Below are 15,196 nucleotides of genomic sequence, written 5' to 3'. Positions count from 1 at the left end.
ATAGTGACAATGAGATGAAATAAGATTGTATTGAGTGAACGGATTTAACTCAAAGGAATCAAGGATATCATATGAGGGTAACACACACATGACGAGATCATTGGACAAAGAAGTTGGATGAATTGCTTTCGTAAAGAGTATACAATAAGGAGTTTTCAATCATGGTACTTCTTGTGGAGTGATTCCATGATTAAGTAATTACGAATTATCGAAACGATGCTTCTGGACATAGCTGCAATCACTAGAGCCTAATTGTATATGTCCAGTTGATCTCTCCGCTAGCTCAAAAAAAGCTCGATTGAACTGCATTTGAATCAGAAGAAAATTTTACGACTTTGGAAATAATTTAATTGAGTTGATTTATTCGATGTGGAATTAAATTAGGTGGTCGTAAGAATTGTTCAACTAGATAATTTGATTAAAGAATTTTTTTGAAAAATTAGTTTGGAAAATTTAAGTGATTTTTGGAAAATTAATTTTGATCAAGTATAATTAAATTAATAAAATTAATTAAAATTAATATGATATTGCCGACGGTCCAATCGGTGGCTAGACTAGACCAGTCGGGTCATCATTGATCCGGACTGAATTGGCAATAGCTGAACCGGCTCGAGGTGTTGTAAGGGTGTTGCACCTGCATCACTAGACACGTTGATGGCTACAACGGCGGCGTCCTAATGGCTAGCGATGGTTGGTCGTCGGTGGTTGAGCAATGGAAGAGTTACACTCCTACTAGGACTCTACTAGAGAATTTGATTTCAGATTAATTATTACAAAAATAATATTATTTAATAGTTTAATATTAAATTTAATTTAATACTTATCTTAATAGTATTTTATTAATTTAATATGAAAGTAATTATCTTAATATTAAATTTAATTTAATGTTTATCTACAAGATAAACATTCTATTACTTTAGTAAGATTTAATATTAATTTAATCTAATATTTATATTAGATTAGATTTAATATTAAAGTGATTAAGTTTAATCATAGTTGAACTCTCTAAACTCTCCCTATATAAGAGAGCCTTGGGTCATTATTTACACACACTTGAATTCAAGAGAAAGTTGTAGAGAGAAAATTCTCTGAAGAGATTATTCCAGAAAATTTTTAAAGATATCTTTTTGATTTACAACTTGATCCAAAAGTTTAGAGAAATTGCAAAACTACCCCACTAGTGAGTTTTGTGAATTTTTTTATTATTCAAAGCAAGCCCACACTCGGCAGACGTGAGCTCGAAGATAGCGGAGAAGACTACTCGGTCGAAGCGCTCATCCTAGACGAATTGAAAATGTACAATTTTGATTAAATGTTTATTACTCTAAATATCACAACCAAGATATTATTTTGGAAAAAAATTTAAAACTCTAGTATCATGATCCAAATTATTTTCTACCTATAAGTATAAACAGATAATCAAAATAAATTTCTCTTCTTTTTGAATGATTTGATTACATAGAAAGTGATATCATAGCCAAATTATATATTTGTGATATAATTGTTTTTTGCCGAGGTTGTGGTTTTTAGGAAATAGACCGTGGACTATCATCTCCTTGTAGGGTTATGTTTAGTTACTTATGATACAATCTATAAGAATATTTCATTATGCATATAATGACAACACTTTAAACATATCAATATTAAAACATTCCCTTATCAGTCTTATTTCCGATTTACCACTTCTAATATCACCTAATTCATTCGTTTCTAAAGTCTTTTGGCTAATTTAAATCCATTTCAGCCTCTAGGGCTTGGTTTCATTTAATTCACATACCCTATCGTATGATTACAATAATTCGATTACATTTAATCACAAAACACATTAATATAATCACAAAACACTTGTCCGGCGAGTTCTTAGGTTACCTCATAGAGAATGAGATTTTATCCCAATTGAATGCGTCAGGCACTCCACAGTAGAATGGCGTAGCTGAGAGAAAGAATAGAACATTGCTTGACATGGTTTGTTCAATGTTAAGCTATTCACAACTTCCTACTTCCTTCTAGTGATATGCGATACAAACAACTTTCTATATTTTAAATGATGTGCCAACTAAGTCTTCTTGTAAGACACCTTATGAACTATGGCATGGAAAGAAACCCGCTCTAAATCACTTTAGAATATAGGGTTGTCCAACAAACATTCTGGTTAAAGATACAAAGAAGTTGGATGCATAGATAGAATTGTGCATGTTTGTAGGATATCCAAAAAGAATAAAGAGAGGATTATTCTACAATCCAAAAGATAATACGATTAAAGTTTCTATTCATGCTACTTTCCTCGAGGAAAGCTACATGGATAACTTTAAGCCTCAAAGTAAAATGGTACTTGAGAAGCTTTCGAGAGTGGTAGAACAATCACCAAGTTCAATTCTCAAAAAAGTTGTAAGAAAACCTGTAAACAATCAATAACATAGAGGAATCCGCCATAGTGGGAGAGTTTCTAAGAAACCATACTTCTTCATCTATGATGGTAATATTTATAATACGGAAGCCAATCATGAGGATGCTGATCCACTCACTTATAAGGAGGATTTTATGAAACCTAATACAGTGTGGAAATTTGTAGACTTACTGATTGGGATTAAACCCATTGGGTGTAAGTGGATCTACAAGAAGAGAAATGTGGAAGGGAAAATGGAAACACACAAAGGTAGACTTGTAGGGAAAGACTACATATAGAAAGAATACATTGATTACGATAAGACCTTTTCTCTAGTAGCCATGCTCAAGTCTATCTACATACTCTTATCCATAGCCGTTGATCTCGATTACGAGATCTGGAAAATGGATGTCAAGACAACATTCTTAAATGATTATCTTGATGAGACTATTTACATGACTTAACCCACTGGCTATGTTGTCAAAGGAAAGGAGCAGAAAGTTTGCAAACTGCTAAGACCCATTTATAGACTTAAGCAGGTGTCTTGCTCATGGAATAAAAGATTTGATCAAACGATCAAAACTTTTGGATTTGAGAAAAACACTGATGAACCTTGTGTTTATAAGCATATAAAGGACAAAAAAGTGGTCTTCCTCATTTTTATGTTGATGATATTCTACTTATCAAAAACAATGACTTGGGTAAAGCTAGTTATATTTTTGGAATTTGAATCCTTAGGGATCGAAAGAATAAAATGATAGCTCTATCTCAAGCTTCATACATCGATAAGGTACTGGAACATTTTGTAATGACCAATCCGAAGCCAGGTGTTCAGCCTACTACATCAAGTTTTCATCTTTCTTTAGATGACTATCCATAGATAGCGGAAGAAAGAGAGCATATGAGTAAGGTTCCATATGCTTTGGCAGTTGGAAGCCTTATGTATGTGATGCTTTGCACACGTCCAGATGTCTGTTTCACAGTAGGAATGGTTATTCGATATCAGGCGAATACTGTCTCAGACATTGGCAAGCTGTAAAGCATATATTAAGGTATCTTAAAAAAACCAAGGATTATATGCTTGTGTATTCTGGGGAAGACCTTACTCCTGTTGGATACACAGACTCAGGCTTCCAAACTTGTAAAGATTCGAGGAAATAGACTTCGGGAAATGTATTCGTTATAGGCCGTGGAGCCATAGTATTGAGAAGTGTAAAACAAACTTGCACTGCTGACTCTACTATGGAGGCTGAGTATGTGGCTGCTTCTAAGGCAACAAAAGAAGCAATATGGCTTCGCGCTTGAGGGTAGTGGAGAAGACTACTTGATCGAAGCGCTAATCCTAGACGAATTGAAATGGTACAATTTTGATTAAGTGTTTATTACTCTAGATATCACAACCAAGATCTTGTTTTAAAAAAAAATTAAAACTCTGGTTTTTCCCTAAATTTATTTTTCTCTGTATTTTCCAAACCCTTTTTATTTCCAACAATTGGTATCATGAGCTAGGTTGTGTTCTACCTATAAGTATAAATAGATCATCAAAATAATTTTCTCTTCTTCTTGAATGATTTGATTACATAGAAAGTGACATTCTTTAGATCTTATGCATGTTTTGAGTTATATATGGGAATTGATGCGATATTATATATTTGTTATCTAATTGTTTTTTACCGAGGTTGTGGTTCTTAGGAAATAGACCGTGGACTATCATCTCCTCGTAGGGCTATGTTTAGTTACTCATGATACAATCTATAAGAATATTTCATTATGCATATAATGACAACACTTTAAACATATCAATATTAAAACATTCCCTTATCAGTCTTATTTCTGATTTACCACATCTAATATCACCTAATCCATTCATTTCTAGAGTCTTTTGGCTCATTTAAATCCATTTCGGCCTCTAGGGCTTGGTTTCATTTAATTCACATACCCTATCGTATGATTACAACAATTCGATTACATTTAATCACAAAACGCATTGATATAATCTTGCTAACCTGACTGGGATGTTCAAGATATATATACTTATATTAGTCAATCTGCATATCAACTTGTACCATAATGTATCATTGACTAACTTGAAGTATAAACCTGTGCATTTAATAGAATAACCAATTTGTAATATCATCACATAGTTCAATTCACATCTCATTATTCTCAATTCAGAAGTTCATCATGTAATATAACATATTTCTACTCAATTTCATACCAATTTCTTGTATCAATTAAGTCCCACAACTTTCTATTTTATTCAATTTGGTCTTTGTTTCGATATTCAATTCCAGCCATAGTATTTTACTCAATAACTATTAATAACTTACCTTAATATTTTATAATGCAATATATCATGAATACGTAGTAACTAAATTGATTCTGGGTCCTATACATACAAACCAAAAGCTTGTGTCGCTCGTCGTCGACTCATGGCTTTCATTTTCCTGTCAATGATCCTGCATCATCTTTAGCTACGAATAATAATTCAATAATAGTATAATACTGAATTCTATCCAAATCACATTCAATTACAACGTCATCCATATTTTGTAAATTATTCAATTTAGTCCTCTATCTTGATAATCAACCAAATTTACGCCAATATGATTCAATCAGTCATAATCAACTATTAATTCATTAAATATCTCCAATTACTATTTCTCATATTCAATTCATCAATTATTTATGATTTAGTCAATATCTCGACTTTTGTACCACGTGCAAACAATTCAAATTATTATTAAATATACACAAATTCGTAATTAAAGTATATAACAATTTAGGTAAAATCATACAATATGAACTTACTTAGTTAAATCAACAAACAAGTTGAATTGCAATGACTAATTGATAACTTTGCCTTTTCCCAAATTATTCCGATTTGGTCCAATTTCCAATCTATACAATTATTCAATTCAATTTATCAATTCCAAACATCTTATATCATCCAATTATATTCATAATTCAGTTCAATTTTATTTTTTAATGCCCCTAAAATTTTACATCTCAATCAATTTAGTCCCTAAAATCAAAATTACAATATCTTTCAAATTTGAGCCTCGATTTCGAAACTGATCTCAATTACATCCTTCTAAGGCTCTCTACTGTCCAATATTATAGAAATTTCATACCAATTTCAAAATATTTCCACTATAGTCTTTATGTTCAAAACTAACAATTTTCACTTTACAATCTAGTCCTTTTTTCATATCTAAGCTTAAAATCTAACCATTTAACACCAATTTTATTAAGAACTCATCAATGAAAACTTTTAGAAACTTTAACATATTTATAAATCGGTACACAGGTTATCTAAATCAGGCTCTGAAGACCTCAAAAAGATAAAATTTACAAGAACTTGATTGAACATGCCTAATAGTTATTGAAAGATTGAGAACTCAAACCCCATTCTTTCTTCTTTTGCTATGGTTGAAAAAGATGATGGATAGGAAAAAAATGTTTTATTTTTATTTTATTTTAGCTTTAATACATAGTTTAACCTAGTAAATTATTATTAATTTTAATTAAACATCGATTAATTAATCCTTAAGCACAATTAACCAATTTAATGGATGCTAGCTCATCTCTACCACCGTATTTCATAATTAAAAGGGCCCAATTTCTCAATTGGTCCTTCAATTAATTAAAATCCATAGTAATAAACTTTTACCACTTTTACAATTTAGTTTTTTTTACCTTAATTAACTATCCAATTAGCAAAATTAAGGGATCAAACTCTAATTAAAATTTATAATAACTTTGTAAATATTGAATAATAATAATTACGGACTCAAATATCAGAAAGGGGATTCTGAAACCGTATTTTTTGAAACCACTAACTTTCGTGGCGTAACAAATTAGCTAGCCTCTTTCAATTGAAATTGAATCTCAATAGGTAATTCACTTGAATATGAAGAAGTAAGAGTCATATATCTTGGAGGGATATGCAGATATTTTGGAAACTCAACCGCTCTCATCATATCAATTTCAACTTCGTGCAGACAAGATGGACGTTGATATGATGAAAGACCCAGAAACTTCTCTGGGAACTATTGTGTGTTCTTCTACACCAACTTCAATAGGTTCCTCAATTTCCTCATCCTCTGGTCATCGGTAGTTTCCCCAAATCATCCGATGATATTTCCATTTAATGTTGACTCTAATTATGGAGGTTGTACCCCAACAAACATTGACAGTTCATCCTACAAATTTGGATTATAATTGAATTATATTTTTTAATTATATGACTCTGGTCATATATGAATATGCAATATACAAACTTGATGTCGCAATAAGCTACAAATACTTGAGCTTCACTTCTCGTTTCGAATTAGAAATAGATATATCCAATAAGTTCATAGGTTGGCTCATCTACAACAATGATTGAAAAATGTGTTAACTCCTCCATACCTTCACTTAGTTCTAGTTTAAGCTTATCTTTAATGGCTAACTCTACTCCTACTCCTATGTTAATCAAAATGAAGGAACCATCTTCATTTCTCATGACCTCGTTAAAGTCTCCAACTTTGAATTATTATTGAACACCCATGTTCAACTCATCATGCTCAATAATGGTAGAATGGCCCTCATCTTTTCGGTCAAGAATATCATGCTCAACCTTTTCCATCAGAGTGTTCATTGCAGCTTGACGTTAAACAACTTCTAATAATTGCTCTAACATATTGAACATGAAGGACATAGTAGCTTGGCACGAAGACATGCTACCGTTTAACATTCTAACCCGTGTAGCAAAAGATGGGTCTTCCATGTACTCGTCACTCTCCATATTTTTTTCGGATAGTAATACAGAGAATATGGATACTGTTTGGGATAATTGGTCGACCACTCGGGGTTGCCGTATTATCCGCATACCCATACGATCTATAAAGATACTCGTATAAATATTCGTTCGTTCTATGACCACCATGATAACTCCAATGGCTCATTGAATCTCTATTCGCCAAACTCAACTGCTCGTCATAGTCGTATTAGTCATCCAGCCACTTATATCCATTGTTATTAAACATGGTTAAGCTAAATCTTCAACGAGGCAAATTAAAATAAAAACACAAAAATAAAACATTATATAATGAAAAAAAGCACTATCTAATTTCCTTGTCTTTTGACTAATATTGTCCCAAAAGTAATAAACTTGACTACACATTTACATCGTTACAATCCCTGACAATGGCATCAACAACTTGACTGCGCCACAACGTACGAATGTTGAGAAGAGAATCAACACAAAATATAAGAATTAAGGCTACTTACTTGCAAGTTTGATAGGTCAGTTGTCTTAATTTGACATGTGAAATTAGGCTTCCCCATTATACTTAAGGAGCTAGTTCTCGAGTAATTTCGTGCCTTTTCTGTAGTTTTTAGGTTTTCAATTGAATAAGTGTAAATGCCTTATTTTAATCATTTTTAGACCCAAATTGACTAATTATGCCATTGGGGGCCCTAACCTTCGATTTAGTGTTGTAGATACTTGTCGGAGGCCCCAAATCGTGTAAAAACATACCAAATAAGGGGCATCACGACATTGAAGCATTGGAATTGTGATATTCTTAATAGTCCCGGGATTAAGGCAAGCTACAATGGTATCATGATATCCTCCCTAAGTATCGCAACATCCAAGTGACAAGACACTCCATTTCAAGATTTACGATGATATCACAATATCCAACCCTGGGTATCATGATATCACTGTCATCAAGGGACAAAAAATGACACCAGTGGAAATGTTTGTCCAACTGAAGCGCCAATTAGAGGAGGCCCGTTCAAGGGCATTTTGGTCACAATTTTAGGTCATAAATTACTGCCAAATTAGCCAAAATTGGCTGAGAAGAGAGGAGACCACACTTAGGATAGTTTCTGCTTTAGTTTTCTTAGGTTTTCTCTTAATTTTCTCTTCTTTTTTTTCTAGGGTTTCATATTTTCCATCTTCTTCCTTAGCTGTAAATTTAAGATTTCTGCAATTTTCTTTTTGTTCTTGTTGTTCTTAGTTTTAGTTAAGTTAGTTATTACTATAGCTAGGGTTAACACTTTCGGTCCATTTACTTTACTTGTATTGACACTTTCATCTTTGTTTAATGCATTTTCAGTTTTCTTTAGTTTCAGTTGTTAAAGCTTTCACCTTTAATGTTTTTTGCTTCTTATTTTACTGTTAGATGTTTATCTTTAATTTGGTTTTAAGTTTTCTTCATTAAAAATCCAAACTTTCTTATTTTTCTCGAGCTTTCCTTTAATGACTACCATGATTATTACTTTTATGCTTATTAGTTTAGTTTTTATCACGAGTAACTAAACTTCTAAGGGGGTTGCTTAATGGAGATTTGGATAATTTGATTTTAGGTTAAGGGACTAAATTGCAACAAATTAGACTAAATTGAATGAACCTAAAAACTTAAGATTTAGGCAAGTGAGACTGAGAGGAGATCTTGTTGAGCACCAATTCTTTAGTCCCAGTTAGCCGACGAGATCGAGAGGTAAAACGGAACCACTTTAAGAGTTTAAGTAATTTAGAACCTTAATTAAATTATTAGTGAACCACCTCGAATTTAACCAACCACAGTTTGTTAGTTATTTGTGAAATTCATAACTTTGCATCCTTTACGATTTAGTCCTCTATGTAGTTAATAGATAATTAGCATAATCACTCTTCATTGTATGATTTGTAGTAATATAACTTTTAGAAATTAGTTTTTTAGACTCCTTTGCATGCACTTATCTAGGAATTGCTCAATCGCCTTTTCCCTTGGGTTTGACTCCTTAGAACACTTCGTGTTCCATCGGAACTACAAATATTACAACTGACACTGTACACTTGTAAAACCGCTATTCGAAAATAGTTTTCTAAAAACATTTGTTTTAACATACACGCGTATGGAGGTCATGTTTAGGGGTGAGCAAAACTCGATTCGACTCAAAAAAATCGAAAAAAAATTCAAATTTCGAGTTAAACGAATCGAGTTATTCGAATCAACTCGAATTTTTTTTTCAAATTTAGAGTTCGAATCGAGTTGAGATTTCGAATTCGAATAACTCGAATAATTCGAATAATTCGAATATCAAACTATAATATTTTACATTTTTACCCCAAACTTCCAAACCTTTTTGCTTTTCCCTCAAAACTTTTACTCCTTCCCACTTCCCCCTCCCAAAACTTTTACTCCCCTCCCCTCCCAACCCCCCAATCTACCCAAAATCCATTTCCCACCAAAATTTTACTCTCCCATTTACTTTTTCTCAAAATTTTACTCCCAAAAACCCTCAAAACCTTTTATTTTCCCCCAAATTTTTTACTCCCTCTTACTTTTCCCCTAAAACTTTTATTCCCTTCCCATCCCACCTCCCATCTACCCCAAACCTTCCCCCCTCCAAATTTTTTTTAATATTTTCCCTCCAAACTTTTACTCCCTCTATTTACTTTCCCTCAAACTTTTATTCCCCAAAACTTTTTATTTCCCCCCTAAACTTTTACTTCTCATTCTTTACTCTCAAATAAAAAATTAAAATTGTCCAAAAAATCACTAAACATAAATAGTAATAATTTTATTTATATCTACTATTTATATTATTAAATTAAATTTCACATTTTATATTATTTATATTATTGAATTTTTAGTCATATTGAATATTTATATTAAAATTGAATTATTAATTATGCCATAAAATATTCGTGTTAAAATTTTATATTGGTATCAATTTCACATTTTATTTTTAAAATAACTTTTATTAAAAATCATATTTTTACATTTAATATATATTTTAATTCCAAAATACATAGTGACAAGAATCAAGATAATTGAAACAACTAAGCAAGCAAAAAAGCTAACCAATATATAAAAAATTAATAAATAAATTATGAGGTGATGATAGTTAATAAAAAATTTGATTAAGGTGGACAAATTTTATTACGATGGGTGACAGTGGTTACAAGGACCCAAAATTATTTTTTAAAATTTAACTCGAACAAATATATTTGATTCGATTCGATTTGAATTCCATCTCACTCGACTCGATTCGAGAAAACTTCAAATAAATTTAGGATGATAAAATGAGATTCGAAAACTCGATTAACTCAAAAATTTTTGATTCAATTCGATTCGATCGAATGCTCACCCCTAATCATGTTACAATGGAACACTTCGAGTATTCTAAGGGTCGAACCCAAAGTATTATCAAATTGGTAAATGCATTTATCAAATTAATTATAAGTTAAACAATTGCTAATCTAGTTAAGCTGGAATCATTAGTGCAACCAATAAAATAAGATTTAAGCTATATCTAAATTAACAAATAAAAATACCAAACTAACTTTCTTCCTTTTTACTAGAAATAATGCAAATGGATTGAAATGGTGGTCGAATGATTTATGGATTACCAACTAAGCTAATAAAATTATGATGATTATATTGTTTGTCACTCTTAGTTAGGAATCTCCTTTTGATTTCATCCTAAACTAAAAGATACCACTTAAGCTCTCCTCTTGGTCTCATTTAGGCATATAGATCTCACATTGGTCTCACTATTTGGTACAAACGAATCAAAATCCTACATGATAGAGTTTCCTCTTGGTCTCGTCTATCTAAATCCTCCATTGGAGGCATCAATTCTAGTTTAATATGTAATTTAATACACTTGAACAAACAACTAATCAAGGCATAGATAATAACTTAGTTAAGTACCCACTTATTAATCAACCAATAAAACAATTTAGTGCATGATTAAACTTAAATTCCACACAAGCATTTTAACAAACACATGGTAGGCATAAAATATAAAAGATAAGGGTTGAGAACAAGCTCATTAATAGATAAAAATTCGATAAAGTGCGAGAGTTTAATCCATCTCCATCCACAAGGTTCCAAAAAAATTTAAGAAACAAGAATGCCACATCAAAAAGAAAAGAAAATGAAAGAAAAAATGAAAACCTAAACTAAGAAAAAAAGAGTAAAACTTATCTAATGTCTAACCTCATTTTCTACACTAGCCTAGCCACTTAAATAGTTGGTATACGGTGGTATTTATAGGTAAAAAGTTTTTACCTAATGTTGACACCATTTTTCTGATTGAAAACGGGGTCGACTTGGGTTTTGAAAAATGAAACGGGAGTCGCCACCAATCCTTTTTTATGAGGTGTGATCGGATCACCTTGAAAAGTGGTTGTTTTTAATAAATGATTTGATTTTATTAAAACAACGGTTTTGGTCCACGAAATTCAGAAAAACAGGTTCGGGAGTCGGTTACGCACGAGGAAGGATTAGCACCCTCGATACGCCCAAAAATTGGTACCTAGTTGATTATTTAATGTCTTAGTGTCGAAAAGCTGAAAACTTTAAAGAATTTCAAAATACGATCCTTAAAAAAATTTTCGAATGGCATGGATTAAAATTCAAGAGGATATTTAGCAATTTGGCTAAACATGAAATCGAAACCCAGTACCTTAGGGTACGTTCCTCGAATTTCCAAACGCAAAATATTGCCTTATTTTGAAAATTTTTGAAAAGGATATTAAGTCATTTGGTCGAACGAGAAATCGAAACCCAATACCTTAGGGCACGTTCCTCGAATTTCCAAACGCAAAATATTGCCTTATTTTGAAATTTTTTGAAAAGGATATTAAGTCATTTGGTGGAACGAGAAATCGAAACCCAGTACCTTAGGGCACGTTCCTCGAATTTCCAAACGCAAAACATTGCCTTATTTTTGAAAAGTTTTTAAAAGGATATTTAGCTATTTGGTTGAACGAGAAATCGAAACCCAGTACCTTAGGGCACGTTCCTCGAATTTCCAAACACAAAATATTACCTTATTTTGAAATATTTTCCTTTTTTTAAAATATGATATTCATGTGCATGATGGAATAATAAACATGATTATGTAAATAAAATAAAAAAAATGAACAAAACGAATAATAAATCAATCATACATTCCATAGCAAATAAATAAATAAATAAACTAAAGCATAAAAATGAACATATAAACAAATACATAAATGAACATAAAAATAAAAAATTTATATGAAAATTATAAAATATATAAAAATGTATGTACATATGTGTATTTTAAAGTCATTAAAATAAGAAAAATGAGTATGTATACATATATCCATGAGGAAAAGAATATGTAGATATACATACATAAATATGCGTATATAAAAAATTATATATTAAATAAATTATATGTCAGGTATAAACACTTATATAATAATGATAATATAACATGGCACATATATTTAAAATTACATAGTAATTATTAATGAAAATAATAATAATAATAATAATAATAATAATAATAATAATAATAATAATAATACACATAATAAAAGGACTAAATCAAAACGGAAGCAAAATCTCAGGGCTGAAATCAAAAATAAAACAGAATAGGGATCAAAATGTAATGCGCGCGAAAAAAGAATGGCCAATCAGGAAATTATCCCTATTAATTGAACGGCGCCGTTCTGCCAAGGCCCAGGCGCATGGTTTCTGGTCCAGATTGAAACAACCATCAAAATATTGTGGCCAAATTCAGGAAAAGCAAAAGACCACATTGAAGCGGAGCGTAAAGGCGGAGGGATCTGCTGCGCAAATATCCCATTTTGCAAAAACGCGCGGAGCCTCCGGGTCGGGTCAGGTCGACGTGCGGATCCTGGGGGCCAAAAACTGCGTCGTTTCATAAAGACCATAAAAGCCGAAATTTTGTTAAAAATTTTCATTTTCACCCTTCTGTTAAAAAAAACTGAGAGAAATCTCTCTAAGTCCTCCTTTTTTTCCGGCCTCAGGTCCGGCCGAGGGCCACCGTATGCCCCGCCACGAGTGGTGGTCGGAGGCCCAAAATCGGACCTTTTGGTCCCCTTTTTGAAGCACATTGCTTCTAGGCCACAAATCAGGGGTTGGGGATCATAAAAAGGGAGGCCAAAGACTCGAAAACGAGCCAAAACCCTTCGTCTTTTTCCCCCTCCGGCGTGGTGCGACGCGAACAAAAGGTACCCCTTTCGCATTTTTTTTTATTTTTTAGAGAAATAAATCGGAAATAAATAAAAAAACTTGCGAAATAAAAAAAAATAAAGAAATCAAGTGGCGAAATCACCTTTGATGTTTTTATTTCTTGTGAAAACGTTACAAAAAAAAAGAAGAACTGAGAATCCAAAACCGAACCCCTTGACAGTGGGGATCCTCGGTTTTTATAGTCTGTTTACATTATTTCTTTATGATTTTTCTTTCCTGGTTGCTACTGTTTCTTGCGTGTTTGCAGGTGGCGGTGCAAGTGGGACGATGGGACAGTGGCGGTGGAGTTGGTGCGGATGGGACGTCCGGCGGCGGCGACAAAAGCCCTAGAGTCAGCAGATGCGGCGCCTAGGGTTTCAGTCTCTGAAACCCTAGGCAGATTTTTTTGGGGGGAATTGGGCCTAGGTTAAATTGGGCTTCGGGTTTGTATTGGGTCATTCGGGTTTGGGCTGATGGGTAAGGTCTAAGTGGTTTTGGATATTGGGTATTGGGTTAGTGTGGGGTTTGGTTATTGGGTAATGGGCCTCGGTTAAAAAATTGGGCTTGTACACCTAACATTGACAATAATTCCCTTTAAATGAAAAATGACTTAAGCTTTTATTTGGACACAAAGTTGCCCTTGCAATTTTTCACCTGCCAAACTTTAAAGTCACAACACCCAAGCTTTAGTGTCGTGACATTTGTGAAAGTGCGCACGATCTTGACTTGGGGGCACTTGGTGTCGCGACACAACCTTGCTGGTGTTGTAACCTCAATGATAATAGCCATTAGGTTTCTTCATTTCAAAAATTTTCTTGGATTTGCTACCTCGAGGGTTTGTAGTTGTGACTTTGAGGATCGGTGTCGTGACATAACATGCTTAGTGTTGTGACTTCAACGGCTGACTTCAAAGTCGCAACACCCAAGCTTTAGTGTCGTGACACTCTTGAAAGTGGGCACGAGTTTGACTTAGGGGCACTTGGTGTCGCGACACAACCTTGTTGGTGTTGTAACCTCGATGATAATAGCCATTAGGTTTCTTCATTTCAAAAATTTTCTTGGATTTACGACCTCAAGGGTTTGTAGTTGTGACTTTGAGGATCGGTGTCATGACATAACATGCTTAGTGTCACGACTTCAACGATAGGTTGCTCCAAGTTGGGTTTTTATTGAAGTTCACTTCCTTGAGGTGATGAAGGGTCAGTGTTGAGACACACATGCACTAGTGTCGCAATCCCTACAACAGCTGGGGTCCTCCTTGATGTTTGGCCTTAATCATCTCCCTACACAAGCTCAAATCAATCATTAGACTCTTAATGACATAGTTTTGCCAAATTGGGTCTCAAAAGAAGTAAGATATAAATAAAGCTATCATTAACACTAAAATCTAATAATCGATAAAAAATTAAAAAGGCTCGAAAACTATTTGAAAACAAGCTCATTAAGTACTCGAGAGAGCCTAATTTGACATATCAAATTACGACTGGTCACTTGTTTACGATTCTTGCTTTTCCTTTTCCTCGAGATGACCTAGCGCCGTCTTTAGCTAAGTTCAATAATTCAATTATAAAACAATGCCATTTCACATCCTAATCACATTAAAATACATAACCAATATATTTTTCATTTTATTCATTTTAGTCCATATATTTAGGATACTAATATTTTTTCGTATTTAAAATCGAATCAAATTTTGATTTTGCATTCTTTCATTATGGGCCTTATACTTTCTATTTATAGCATAATTTCATGACAATTTTCAATTTATTCAATTTAGTCTCTAATGTTACAAAGTTATCTAACAAGCATAACTTAA

The sequence above is a fragment of the Gossypium raimondii genome, chromosome 3 (assembly GCF_025698545.1).
Source record: "Gossypium raimondii isolate GPD5lz chromosome 3, ASM2569854v1, whole genome shotgun sequence".
NCBI classification, from domain to species: domain Eukaryota; kingdom Viridiplantae; phylum Streptophyta; class Magnoliopsida; order Malvales; family Malvaceae; genus Gossypium; species Gossypium raimondii.
This window is presented reverse-complemented; position numbering follows the sequence as displayed.